Raw genomic sequence first — 14,697 nt, forward strand, 5'->3', positions numbered from 1 at the left:
AATCAGTTTCAAATATTTCCTCACAACATAGGCCATCGGCCTTACTCAGTCAAAAATCTCACAAGCCACTCGGGCAATAGTAAAACATGATTCTCAGCCCAAAATATCATTTAAAAGATCATTTAAGTGTTAAAACATAGTAAACATGGCTGAGTATGAAAACAATGAAATATATCACGACTGAGTTCAAGAATAAAGTCAAAATAGTGAGGAAATATCAATAAAAATCCCCGAAGGGTTCAAATAGTTGACACAAGGCCCAAATATGGCGTCCAACCCAAATCATGATGATAGCAAATAGATTTCAGTCAAATATGCGGTAAAATAGTCATTCGGGACGGACCAAGTCACAATCCCTAGCAGTGCACGACCCTATGCTCTTCATCTAGCGTGTGCGTCACTTCAATATAGCTCAACGATGTGCAAGTTCGGGGTTTTATACCCTCAGAACATCATTTACAATCATTACTCACCTCGAACCGGTCAAATCTCTAGCTCGCGACGCCTTTTCCCTTCGAATCGGCCTCCACCCGCATCGAATCTATCCAAAATTAGAACGAGGACGTCAAAATATGCTAAGGGAACGAAGCCCAAGAGAAAATAATCACAAATCCTGAAATTACCAAAACCCGACCCCCGGGCCCACGTCTCGGAATTCGATATTTTTACATCAATAGATTCCTTATCTCCCCACGAGTTCATACATATCAAAAGTTCTGAAATCCGACCTCAGATGGTCCTTCAAATCCACAAGCAAAGGTCTAAGTTTTCAAGCCCTAGTTTCCCCAATTTTAGCCCTTAAATTCCATTAATCATAGCTCTAATCCGTGAAATAATAGCATAGGAACGAGTTTTAGGTCCAAATTCTTTACTTCAATGAAGTTCCCTTGAAATCCCTCTTCAAAATCGTCCAAAAGGCTCCCAAGCCGAATTAGAAATGGTGAAAATAACTCAAAATCACGAAGGGCACAATTTATACCTTCTGTCCAGACATTTTCGCATCTACGACCAATATTCCACTTCTGCGGTCAGAAAAATGCATCTGTGGTCCTCGCTTAAGTTACCAAAACCGCATCTGCGATGCATTTCCCGCATATGCGCCTTCACAGGTGCGGTCCCATAACCGCATCTGCGGTTCCTACCAACTCCTCCAGATTCTGCTTCTACGACCTCTCTTCCGCAGGTGCAGAAATACCAGAAGCAACAGAAGTTCTGCAGCTCACCAAGTCTCAAATTCCCCGTCAACCATCCGAAATCTCCCCGAGGCCCCCAGGACCTCAACCAAAAGCACAAACATATCCTAGTACCTTATTCAAACTTATTCCAACCTTCAAAACACCTCAAACAAGATCAAACCAACCAAAACACATCGGATTCAAGCCTAACTTTTCAAAATCTTCTGAATTACGCTTTTGATCAAAAACCCAACCAAATCATGTCCGAATGACCTGAAATTTTGCACACACATCCCAAATGACACAACAGAGCTACTGCAACTCTCGGAATTCCATTCCGACCCCTATATCAAAATATCAACTTCGCCAATTCAAGCCTAAATCTACTCCGAACCTCCAAAACTCATTCTGATCACGCTCCTAAGTCCCAAACACCTCCCGAAACTAACTGAACCATTGGAACTCATATCAGAGTCCTCTAACATATAAGTCAACATTCAGTTGACTTTTCCAACTTAAGCTTCCTCAAAAGAGACTAAGTGTCTCAAACCTTACCAAAATCATTCCGGATTCGATCCGACCAACCCGATACCACATAACACGGACAAACAAAGCGTAAAGAAGCAGAAATACGGGAAATGAAGCGGTAACTCATGAGACGACTGGCCGGGTCATCACAGTTACTCCTCCTACAGCTGGATAGCCCCCCTATAATATTCATCTACAGAGAGCAGAATTGTGTTGCAGATACTTTAGCTAAATATGGATCCATCCATGTATAGGAGAAGTGCATACTTTTTGCGACACCACCATCTTTTGCAAAGTCTCCATATCACAAAGATTGTAGCGGTATATTACAAAGGAGGCTCGTTCCAATAAATTCTAGTACTTCAACACAAATGCACTCTGCTATAAATAGTTTGCGTAATAGTAGTGTTAACTCTAGTCCTACTGGTGTTGTATCTACTTTTAATTTTCAGTCTACTAATGCTTCCCATACAGGAAGCTTTGTTGTAAACCCTAGCTTAGCACCTATGATGCCTCTTATGCATCTACTAAGTTCTCATGTATCTGTTTTGCTTATCTATAATATAAGTACATCCTTTTGACAAAAAAAAAAAAGCTTAAAATTGACAAACTTCATCTTCATAGTCGACTTTAGGCCATGATTTGTAAACATCAGATTCCAGAAAGAATACATGACATTATTTTGTATTTTATGGTATTTAATGCTCATTCACCTACATACCCAAATATCAACTTCTAGAGGCAAAATTTACGACTGCAATTAGTGTATTTACCCGCACTTCGTGCGGTCTTAAAAAAAATCAAACTATGATTGAATGTTAACATTATTTTTTTTTAAAATCAATCATTACTAATAAAAAAAATCATAATTCTTTTAACAGTCTGTATATAAATGTTTTGACAAAGAGATATTTGAGGTTAAATATGAACAACCCAATTAACTCAATATTTGTGTGCCTGAATTAAAATAACATAAAATGAAAATAATCAAACAGTGAAAAAATAGTAGTTTTATAATCTAGGAATTTTTCCTTAGCATTTTGTTTCATATCATGAATTGTTTCACATTTATTATTATTATTATGATTAAAAAAAAGCAATTGATTAAAAGGGTCCTGACATTATTAATTAGAAAGAGGTGTCCTCTGGTAGGGTGATTGAAGGAGAATTAACGGAACCTCTAGTCTATAGTAAAAGAACAAATAATCCGATCCAGCATAATGAGAATATAGTAATTAAAAATCTTTTAAAGTTTACTATTCTAAAATGAAACCGTAAAAGGAAAAAAAGTTTTAAAAAAATAACAACACCTTATAATGGATGTAGATATAATACTACATTAAATGCAAAAGAAAAGGCTGAATTCCACCTCAACCATTCTATTGCAAAACCAAATCAATTTACTCAGTGGCGGACCTAGGATTTTATACAAGCGGATTCAGTCAAAGAGCATAGTACCCAGTTGTATAAACGACACCGATAAATAAAATTTGCTCACTCCTCAGTTTTGTTCATCATGTGACATCGAAATAAAGCCATTGACACTCATTTTTTAATCAAATGTGAGAATTCTTTTTAAAGAAAAACTATCTACTTTTAATTTTTGTAATTTTATCTATATATATATAAACAAATTTTACTTCAACAAATTTATTAATCTTAAAAAAAATTAACCAACTTAAAAATCTTATAACTCTAAGAAATTTAACATAATAAGTATTTACAAAGAAAAGTAAAAAAGGGAATTATGAACTAAACTAATTGATATAAACTTTTAAAGTAACAGAATAAACACTAAACTAAAATTTTCAGTATAGCACACATTAACGATTCCAACATATATGAACTAAACTACATTAAAAGAATTACAAATAATCTGAACAAAGTATTCTCATGTTTTAGCAGAAACTATGAAAGAGAGAACCAAAATTCACTTAATGGACAAAGTTTTCTTTTGGAAGTAAAATAGAGTTTAATAAGAATAACTATTGTGAATATAAGCAAAGAAAATAAATCAAAAGGAGAAATAAGAAAAAAAGATAAAACAGAAAATAGCAAGGTAAAATAGGTGATGGAAAAAAAGGTAAGAGGTACAATAGTTATATATAACTGGAAAATAAAAATGCAATGTGGAAAAAGTTTAAGTACAACGATTCAGCGGATGATCGATCTTGTGACCTCCACCCAAATTATGAACCCTCTTAGCCACTGCTCTACAACTTTCATTTGTGTCAAGTGGGTTCATATCTTATAATATTATTTTCTTTAATGATTTTCTGATGAAGCTAACAACTAAAAATAATTATTTTTTTAACGAAGCAGGTTCAACTGAACCCCTTGGTATAAGGAGGGTCCGCCCCTGAATTTACTTGATACATACTACAGAGTGTTATCCTTGAGAGTATCTCCACAACAGAATTAATAAATTTATCCACAAAGACAAAAGAAAGAAAAGAAAGAAGAGCTCACAATAAGAGTAAAATAATTTGGTCCGGAGCAATCTCAAGTCCTCCACAAAAGCAAAACTCTTTTCAAAATTGCTTTTCTATTAGCACTAGTAAATTTACCCGCGCGATGCGCGGTCGGATATAATACCAATGAATTTAAGTTTTAGCTAATTAAGAAATTTAATGAAATATTAATAGGCTCAAACTAAAACTAAATTTAGTAAATTTAGATAAATTCCATCTTAAGACTACATACTATGAAAGTAAAAATATTTAAATTATAATTATTCGTATATTAAAAGAAAAAAATATATAAATGAAATACAAACTTTTATATTAATATACAAACTTTTATATTAATACTTATGATGTAACCTAGACGTAAATCTAGAACACAATTGAAGCTTATCTTGACGAAACAACCCTTTTGTTGCAAGGTTATCAGATAAAACAAATAACAATTTTCAATAGAAGGACCTGGACGTAAATCTAGAACACAATTGAAGCTTATCTTGATGACGCATATGAAATAACTACATAAATAAATATATATACGTTTCATATGTAGAAATAATATACTCATACATACCTATAACTTCAAGTATAGATATTTTCAAACCAAAAATCAATAAAAATTGCACCTATATTTTTTGTTATACACAAATTAAAGGATTAAAATAAAAAGAGATTGTCCCAACATCACAACAACAAAATGCAAAAAAGTTATTCATATACTCAGAAAAAGAGTATTTAATCGGTGATGTATTTTTTGGAGATACTTCCTGCTATCGATTTTTCATCAACTTTCTTCTTCTTTTTAATCTAAACTTATGTGTATGTCTTTTATCCGTATGTTTTATTCATCGTGTACATATAAAGAACTTAACCTAAGTTTGAATGATTTAATAGCATTTGAATAGAGTCTCTATTTACTTATCAGTAGAGGAAAAATAACTCATTCATGAAATTTTTAAAATCCAAGAAACAATACAAATGAGTTTATTATACTACTGCACTCTGCACCACGTCAAATCAAGAAAATACAGTTTCTTTTTTTTATTACATAAAAAACGACCAATTTAAACCAATATGAGATGACCAACCACAAAAAGGGAAAAGGAAAAGCAAATACACCGAGAGTATTGTGTTAAGTTTATCCCTTCATGACTTGCCTCATTACTATCAATCATTCTCATTGTGATGCATCTTTTTATCTTATGCTTCATCTGCATAAATAAATAAAAAATAGTCAACTTTCACTATTTTTAACTAGAAACTTATAGTAAGCAGAACATATGGAAAAGAAAGAAAGTAAGAAAACCTTGAAGTTTCGAAACTGCCAATAAGAGCTTTGCCTTTATTCATTTTGTACTTCCTCTGCATCCCACAAAACTAACCAGAGTAGTCAATTTTTACTATACTAATTAAAACTTAAAAAATTAGTATAAAGCCGAATATATATAAAAAAGAAATTAAAGCAGACCTTGAAGTTGCAAAAGTTTCAAAGAAACGCCTTCCATTGAGAGAAGAAAGCAATACAGTTCCGTTGAATGTTAGGTGTGCTTAAATAGGAACAAAGAATGGTTAGATATCAGAACTGATTGACTTTTGAAATCTAGTGTTAATGGCCATGTTAAATAGTGTGACGACCCGGCTAGTCGTCTTATGATTTACCGCTCTGTTTCCCTCATTTTTGCTTCTTATTGCGCGTTGTCTATCGGTTCTATGAGTGATCGGGTTGGTTGGCTCAGGTTTGGAAAGGTTTTGAGAGGGTTTGAGACACTTAGTCTCTTTTGAGGAAGCTTAAGTTGGAAAAGTCAACCAGATGTTAACTTATGTGTTAGAGGGCTCGGATGTGAGTTCCGATGGTTTGGATAGCTTCGGGAGGTTATTTGGGACTTAGGAGCGCGATCAGAATGAGTTTTGGAAATTCGGAGTAGATTTAAGCTTGAATTGGCGAAGTTGATATTTTGGCGATTTCCGGTTGGGGCGAGATTTCGATATAGGGGTCGGAATGGAATCCCGAGAGTTGCAGTATTTTCATTGTGTCATTAAGGATGTGTGTGCAAAGTTTCAGGTCATTTGGACGTGGTTTTATAGACTTTTTGATCGAAAGCGGAATTTAGAAGATTTTGGAATTCTTAGGCTTGAATCTGATGTGTTTTGGTTGATTTGATGTTGTTTGAGGTGTTTTGAAGATTGGAATAAGTTTGAATAAGGTTTTAGAATATGTTGGTGCTTTTGGTTGAGGTCCCGAGGGCCTTAGGATGATTTCGGATGGTTGACGGAGAGTTTGAGAAATTGTTGCAGCCGTAGATTGTTTTTGCTGCTTATGGTATTTCTGCACCTGCGGATTGAGGACCACAGGTGCGACGCCGCATATGCAGAAGAGGAGTCGCAGAAGCGATTGTGGGACCGCATCTGCGAAGGCGCAGGTGTGGTATAGTTCATCGCAGATGCGAAACTTGAGGACTTAAGTGATTTCCGCAGAAGCAGTTCGAAGACTGCAAAATGCGGTACCACAGAAGCGGTAAATAGGGCCGCAGATGCGAAAATGCCTAGGCAGAAGATCTAAATTGTGTCCTTCGCGATTTTGAGCTATTTTTTCACCATTTCTAATTCGACTTGGGAGCTTTTTGGACGATTTTGAAGAGGGGTTTCAAGGGAACTTCATTGAGATTCGACGCGAGTGGAGGCCGATTCGAGAGGCAAAGGCATCACGAGTTAGAGGTTTGACCGGTTCGAGGTGAGTAATGATTGTAAATGATGTTCTGAGGGTTTTAAATCCCGGATTGCACATCGTAGTGCTATATTGAGGTGATGCACACGCTTGATGACGAGTGTGGGGTCGTGCACTGTTGTAGATTGTGGCTTAGTCCATCCCGAATGACTATTTTACTACGTATTTGACTGAAATATATTTGCTATCATCATGATTTGGGCTGAATTCCATATTTGGGCCTTGTGCCAACTATTTGAACCCTTCGGGAATTTTTAGTGGTATTTCCTCACTATTTTGACTTTACACTTGAACTCAGTCATGTTATATTTTACTGTTTTTGTACTCAGCCATGTTTACTCTGTTTTAACACTTACATGATTTTTAAATGATATTTTTGGGCTGAGAATCATGTTTTACTATTGCCCGAGTGGCTTGTAAGGATTTTGACTGAGTAAGGCCGAGGGCCTATGTTGTGAGGAAACATTTAATATTGATTATGAGGCTGAGGGCCTGAGATATGTACTCCACGAGGTGGCTTGATTGATATGAGGCCGAGGGCCTAGTGATGATGCCACGAGGTGGCTTGATATTGCACTTGGATCGTAAGGGGCCCCTCCAAGAGTCTACACACCCCTAGTGAGTGCGGGTACCCATTGTGATTTGAGATTGAGCCCGAGGGGCTGCTACTGTTTTGAGATTGAGCCCGAGGGGCTAGTATTATTATGAGATGTTGCCCGAGGGGCACATTTGTTGATACTGTGCCCGAGGGGCGAACCTTTATGTGTTTATCTTTTTCTTAATTTCCTATCAATTACCATACTTAATTATTGAAATAGGCTTTTCATGAAGTTAAATTTGAGTTAAAGGATTTTTACCTATCTTTCACTGGTTTACTATTTTAATGATTTTACTGCTTTATTATAGCATGCTTTTGTGCCTTACGTGATTTCCTGCTTTCAATCTTTATTTATGATTATTACTCACTGAGTTGGAGTACTCATTTTACTCCCTGCACCCTGTATGCAGATTCAGGCGTATCTGGTCCCGCTCCCGAGTGCTGATCATTTCTGGCTCAGATGGATTTGAGGAGTATCTAGGTAGCTGTTGGCGTTCGCAGCCCGGAGCTCTTCCCTATCTTATTCCTTAATGTTCTTAGTTTCTGTATTAAACTCTGTAGTTATATATTTGGAGTATTCTGTTTTGTTAGATGCTCATGGTTAGTGACACCCCGGTATCGGGCTGTGTTGGGTTATTTTCCGCGAATTATGCTATTATCTATTAACTTTGGATTATATTATCATGCTTTAGATTTATTTCTTATGGTTTAACTGTTAATAATTGGATATGGGAAGTGTCGGCTGGCCTTGTCTTCACGAGAGGTGTCATCACGACCGGGTCCGGGTTTAGGGTTGTGACAAGTTAGTATTAGAGCCTAGGTTACATAGGTCTCACGAGTCATGAGCAGGTTTAGTAGAGTCTCGCGGATCGGTACGGAGACGTCTGTATTTATCCTCGAGAGGCTGCAGAACCTTTAGGAAAAACTTCATATTCTTGAAATTCTTGTCGTTCGAATTTATTGATCCGAGTACTAAACTTTTGTTGTTCTATTCTCTTATAGATGGTGAGGACACGTGCTACCGGTCAGGATGGACGACCACCAGAGGCCGAGGACGCGGTCGTGGTAGGGACAGAGCAGCTAGGGCAGCACCTGCAGATCCACCAGCTGCCCCAGTTCAGGATCAGGTCCCAGTTATCGACGTTCCAGCAGCACTAGCTCAAGCACCAGCTGTGCCCATTGTAATTCTTAGTCTTCAAGAGGCCTTGGCTTAGATCTTACCAGTTTGCACTAGCCTAGCTCAGGCGGTTTCAGCCACTACAGCCGCAGCTACTTCTCATGCCGGGGGAGGCAATCAGTCTCCCGCCGCTCGCACACCTGAGCAGGTCGTGTAGGGACTTAAGACACCGGGGGCACATCCAGCCTAGCCGGTTGCAGCTGCTCAGGACTATGTAGTTCCTGCTATGCCGGAGGATGAGCAGCATAGGTTGGAGAGGTTTTGTAGACTGCAGCCTCCGACCTTCAATGGTGCAGAGGGAAGGGATGACCAGTATTTCTTCGATAAATGTCAGAGGATGCTTCGTACAGTGGGTATTCTGGAGACCAGTGGGGTCACTTTCACAACTTATTAGTTTTCGGGAGCTGCCTTCACTTGGTGGGAGGCTTTTGAGACGCGTAGGCTTGTTGGTGCAGCACCCCTTACCTGGCAGCAGTTCTCCATTCCCTTTCTGGAGAAGTATGTGTCGTAGTCCCGCAGAGAGGAGCTGCGTAGGGAGTTTGAGTTGTTACATCAGGGAGAGATGACTGTGATGCAGTACGAGATAAGGTTTTACGAGTTAGCTCATCATGCTATTTGGATGGTTCCGACAGATAGAGAGAGGATTAGGAGTTTTGTTGATGGCCTCACTTATCAGCTTTGTATTCTCATGACCAGGGAAAGAGTGATTGGTGCTACCTTTGAGGAGGTTGTACACATTGCTCGGGAGATTAAGTCTATTCGTCGCTAGGAGTGCGAGGAGAGGAAGGCCAAGAGGCCTTGAGGATCTGGTCGTTACAGTGGTACTCCTTCGAGAGGTTAGTTTTAGCACAACAGAGGTCGTCCATTCAGGCATGTTCAGCCAGCTCGCCCAGGTTATCGTGGGGTGTCATCGGGTCATGGTTCTCACAGTTCTCATCAAGGCCAGTCATCACTTAGTGCCCTTCCAGCTCAGAGTTCGTCCCATGCTCCATCAGTTCAGGGCTCTTCTATGCCGAGTGCATCTACTAGTCACTCTGGTGCAAGGGGTTCCCTTTAGTCCCGTTCTCCAGTACCTAGGAGTTGTTATACGTGTGGTGAGATGGGTCATATGTGGAGGCAGTTCCCTCGTCGTCTTGCGAGCTCATCTCAGCAGAGGGGTCAATCATCAGCTTCAGTGCCAGTTACTTCACCACCACTCGTCCAGCCAGCTAGGGGTGGAGGTTAGTCAGCTAGGGGTCGCCCAAGAGGGGGAGGTCGATCAGGTGGTGGTCAGGCCCGTTTCTATGCCCTTCCAGGCAGACCCAATGCTATTGCTTCAGATGTTATTATTACAGGTATTATTTCAGTCTTCCATAGAGATGCCTCTATATTATTTGATCCCGGTTCCACCTTTTCATATGTGTCATCATACTTTGCTCGTTATTTGGGTACGCCCCGTGAGTTTTTTGTTTCACCTATTCATGTATCTACTCTGGTGGGCGATACTGTTATTGTAGATCGTGTGTACCGATCGTGTGTGGTGACTATTGGAGGTATAGAGACCCGTGTGGATCTTTTATTATTGTGTATTGTGGATTTCGATGTCATTTTGGGCATGGATTGGCTATCTCAGTGTCGTGCTATTCTGGACTGTCATGCTAAGACAATCATATTGGCTATATCGGGTGTGCCACGGATCAAGTGGCAAGGTGTGACTGATTATGTTCCCAGTAGAGTGATCTCATTCTTGAAAGCCCAGCGTATGGTTGGGAATGGTTGTATTTCGTATCTAGCCTTTGTGAGGGATGTCAGTGCCGAGACTCCAAATATTGATTCTGTTCCAGTTGTGAGGGATTTTCCCGATGTGTTTCCTGCAGACCTGTCGGGCATGCCACTGGACAGGGATATTGATTTTAGTATTGACCTGGTGCCAGACACTCAGCCCATTTATATTCCGCTGTATCATATGGCACCAGTGAAGTTGAAGGAATTAAAGGACCAGCTTCAGGAACTCCTTGATAAAGGGTTCATTCGGCCTAGTATGTCACCTTGAGGTGCGCCGGTTCTATTTGTGAAGAAAAAGGATGGCACTATGGGGATGTGCATTGATTATAGGCAATTGAACAAAGTAGCAGTTAAGAACAAGTATCATTTGCCTCACATTGATGATTTATTCTACCATCTTCAGGGAGCGAGAGTGTTCTCCAAGATTGATCTCCCTTCAAGTTATCACTAGTTGAAGATCAAGGACTTGAATATTCTTAAGACAGTTTTCAGGACCCGATATGGTCATTATGAGTTCTTAGTTATGTCGTTTGGGCTGACCAATGCCCTAGCAGTGTTCATGCATTTGATGAACAGTGTGTTACGTCCTTATCTTGACTCGTTTTTCATAGTCTTCGTTGATGATATTCTGGTATATTTGCGTAGTCTAGTGGAGCACACGGAGCATTTGAGAATTGTGTTGCAGAGATTGAGAGAGGAGAAGCTTTATGCAAAATTCTCCAAGTGTGAGTTTTGGCCCAGTTCAATGGTTTTCATGGGGCACGTGGTGTCCAGTGAGGGTCTTCAGGTTGATCCCAAGAAGATAGAGGCGGTTCAGAGTTGGCCCAGACCGTCCTCAGCCACAAAGATTCGCAGTTTTCTTGGTTTGGTGGGTTATGATCGTCGTTTTGTTTAGGGATTCTCATCTATCGCACCCTTGACCAAGTTAACTCAGAAGGGTGCTTCATTTGTATGGTCGGACGAGTGTGAGGAGAGCTTTCAGAAGCTCAAGACAGCTTTGACCACAACTCTAGTGTTAGTTTTGCCATCAGCTTCATGTTCACATACCGTGTATTGTGATGCTTCGACAGTTGGTATTGATTGTGTATTGATGTAGGAGGGTAGAGTTATTGCTTATGCTTCTCGTCAGTTAAAGCCCCATGAGAAGAACTACCCTATTCATGATTTGGAGTTGGCTGCCATAGTTCACGTGTTGAAGATTTGGACACATTACTTGTATGGTGTGTCTTGTGAGGTGTTTATTGATCATCGTAGCCTCCAGCACTTGTTCAAGAAGAAGGATCTTAATTTGAGGTAGCGGAGATGGTTAGAGTTATTAATTATGATATCACTATATTGTACCATCCGGGGAAGGCTAATGTGGTAGCCGATGCTTTGAGCCGAAAGGCGGTGAGTATGGGGAGTTTGGCATATATTCCAGTTGGGGAGAGATCTCTTGCAGTTGATGCTCAGGCCTTGGCTAATTGGTTCATAAGGTTAGACATTTCGGATCCTAGTTGGGTATTGGCTTGTGTGGTTTCTCAGTCTTCCTTATATGATTGCATCAGAGAGTGCCAATATGATGATCTGCATTTGCTTGTCCTTAAGGATAGAGTTCAGCATGATGATCCCAAAGATGTGACTGTTGGTGATGACGGGGTGTTGAGTATGCATGGCCGGATTTGTGTGCCCAATGTAGATGGGCTTCGAGAGTTGATTCAGGAGGAGGCTCATAGCTCGCGGTATTCCATTCATTGGGGTGCCGCGAAGATGTATCAGGATTTGAGGCAGCACTATTGGTGAAGGAGAATGAAGAAAGACATTCTGGAATTTGTAGCTCGGTGTCTCAATTGTCAGCAGGTGAAATATGAGCTTCAGAGACCCGGTGGCTTGCTTCAGCGGATGGATATTCCAGAGTGGAAGTGGGAGAGGATCACTATAGACTTTGTAGTTGGACTTCCACAGACTTTGAGGAAGTTCGATGCTATTTGGGTTATTGTGGATTTGCTGACCAAGTCCACACACTTCATTCATGTGTGTACTACCTATTCTTCAGAGCGATTGGCAGAGATCTATATCCAGGAGATTATTCGTTTGCATGGTGTCCTAGTTTCCATCATTTCAGATAGGGGCACTCAGTTTACTTCACAGTTTTAGAGGTCTTTGCAGTGATAGTTGGGTACTCAGGTTGAGTTGAGCACATCTTTTCACCCTCAGATGGACAGGCAGTCCAAGCGCACTATTCAAATATTGGAGGACATGTTGCGTGCTTGTGTCATTGATTTCAGAGGGTCATGGGATAAGTTTCTATCGCTTGTAGAGTTTGCTTATAACAACAGCTACCAGTCGAGTATTCAGATGGCTCCATATGAGGCTTTGTATAGGATGCGGTGTAGATCTCCAGTTGGTTGGTTTGAGCCGGGTGAGGTTAGGCTATTGGGGACAGACTTGGTGTAGGATGCTTTAGGAAAGGTGAAGGTGATTCAGGAGAGCCTTCGTACAGCGCAGTCGAGACAAAAGAGTTATGCTGACAGGAAGTTTCGAGATGTTGATCGGTCGGGATCGATTTCCACAGGGAGCTAAGAATGGAGTCGAGTATCTATCTAGACTAGAGTCGTGTAATTGTTCCAAATGTCACTTCCAAACATCTTTTGATTTTTCTTTAACAAACTAATATTATCAACTACTAATTAGAACTAAATTATGCTAATGAGAAAATTGCTAGAGTTGTATCTAATGGGTAGAAAGGCACTAGGGTAGTGACTTTCACCTAGGTGGCTAATTGACGGGTAAATGCTTCTAAGGTTCGATTGACATGATTGGGGAAATATGCTATAAACGTTGCACAATTTTACCCACTCTCACACCTCTAGGTAGAGAGAGTGATTTTGCCCAATTGACTCTCTCGAGACCAAATGGGTAGGCAAATTAGCTCAAGCAACTAGGGTTCAAGTCGGGTAATTACTCTCTCGAGGTTTAACCCTTTAATTGGGACTATCAATTCTCTTGAGTCCATCCCAATTCCTTATTGGGTCAATTTTGGAGACATAGGCTCTCTTTCTCAAGAAGAGCCAAGTCAACTTAGCACAAACCAGTGTTTGCAACCACCAATTTATAGATTAAATCATAAAATTATCCCAAATAGCAAACACCCATAGTCAATCTAACCCTAGATGGCAACACCCATCAATTACCCATACTAGGGTTGAGCCACAACCATAGCTAATGAGTTTAGCTACTCATGCTTGAAGAAGAAAATAGAGAAATAGATGAAGAACAAGACATATTAATTAAAAGCTAATGTAAATACAGAGAATCTATCGTTAAATCTAAGTTAAGATGCCAAAAATGGCTACACAATAGCTTCTCATGAGCGCAGCCTTGTTTAGAAAATAGTTGATACACTAAAAATAGAAAAATGTTCTATTTATACTAAGCTGGAAAAACTGGACAAAAATGCCCCTGTGGGGTCAGTGCGGACCACACAGAATAGACCGCGGCCGCACTAGGCTATTGGACTTGAGTCTTGGCTCTCTGAACTCAAGCTCCGTGGACCACACAAAATGGACCGTGGCCGCGGAGGAAACTAGCGCGGTCCGCACAAACATGACCCCGGACCGCATGGGTTTGAAGTTGGCACTGGGCATCTCTCTGATCTTCTCCTCCGCGGACCACACAAAATGGTAGTGCGGCCGCGGAGCCCTCAGAGCGTACCGCGCAAGATCGATTACAACCGCACTGACTTGAAGCTTGATTTGTCAGTTCTCTGAATCCCCTAGTACGGACCGCACAAAGTGTAGTGCGGCCGCACTAAGCCTGTTTGTCCTTAGTTTGCCTTGTCTTTGGTTCTTGAGCAGGTTTCACTCCTTTTGAGCCGATCTTTGATATTTCATCACTTTGTCGATCAAACCTGCAATCAAGCACAACTTATGAGCCTTTTGGGACTATTTTGTAAGAATTTATAATCAAAGCGTAAGCAAGAAGGAGCATGAAACACATCAAAATCCCTCGTTATCAACTTCCCCAAACTTAAGCTTTTGCTTGTCCTCAAGCAAACAAAATAAGACCCACCCCTTAAGAGAAAATCCAAGTATTTTCAGCTATCCTAAAGTAGTCTCTGCTAGCATCAATTGGGATTAACAATTGCCCTCAATACAAATGGATCATTAACAATATTTAACCTTTGAAAAACCATGGATCAAGTGTGATACAAGAGCATCAAGAGTTGACTCATTACATCAAAGAACTCTCTCAATTACTTTGGTCATTGTGGAATCCAAACTCACACA

The sequence above is a fragment of the Nicotiana tabacum genome, chromosome 6 (genome assembly GCF_000715075.1).
Source record: "Nicotiana tabacum cultivar K326 chromosome 6, ASM71507v2, whole genome shotgun sequence".
NCBI classification, from domain to species: Eukaryota; Viridiplantae; Streptophyta; class Magnoliopsida; order Solanales; family Solanaceae; genus Nicotiana; species Nicotiana tabacum.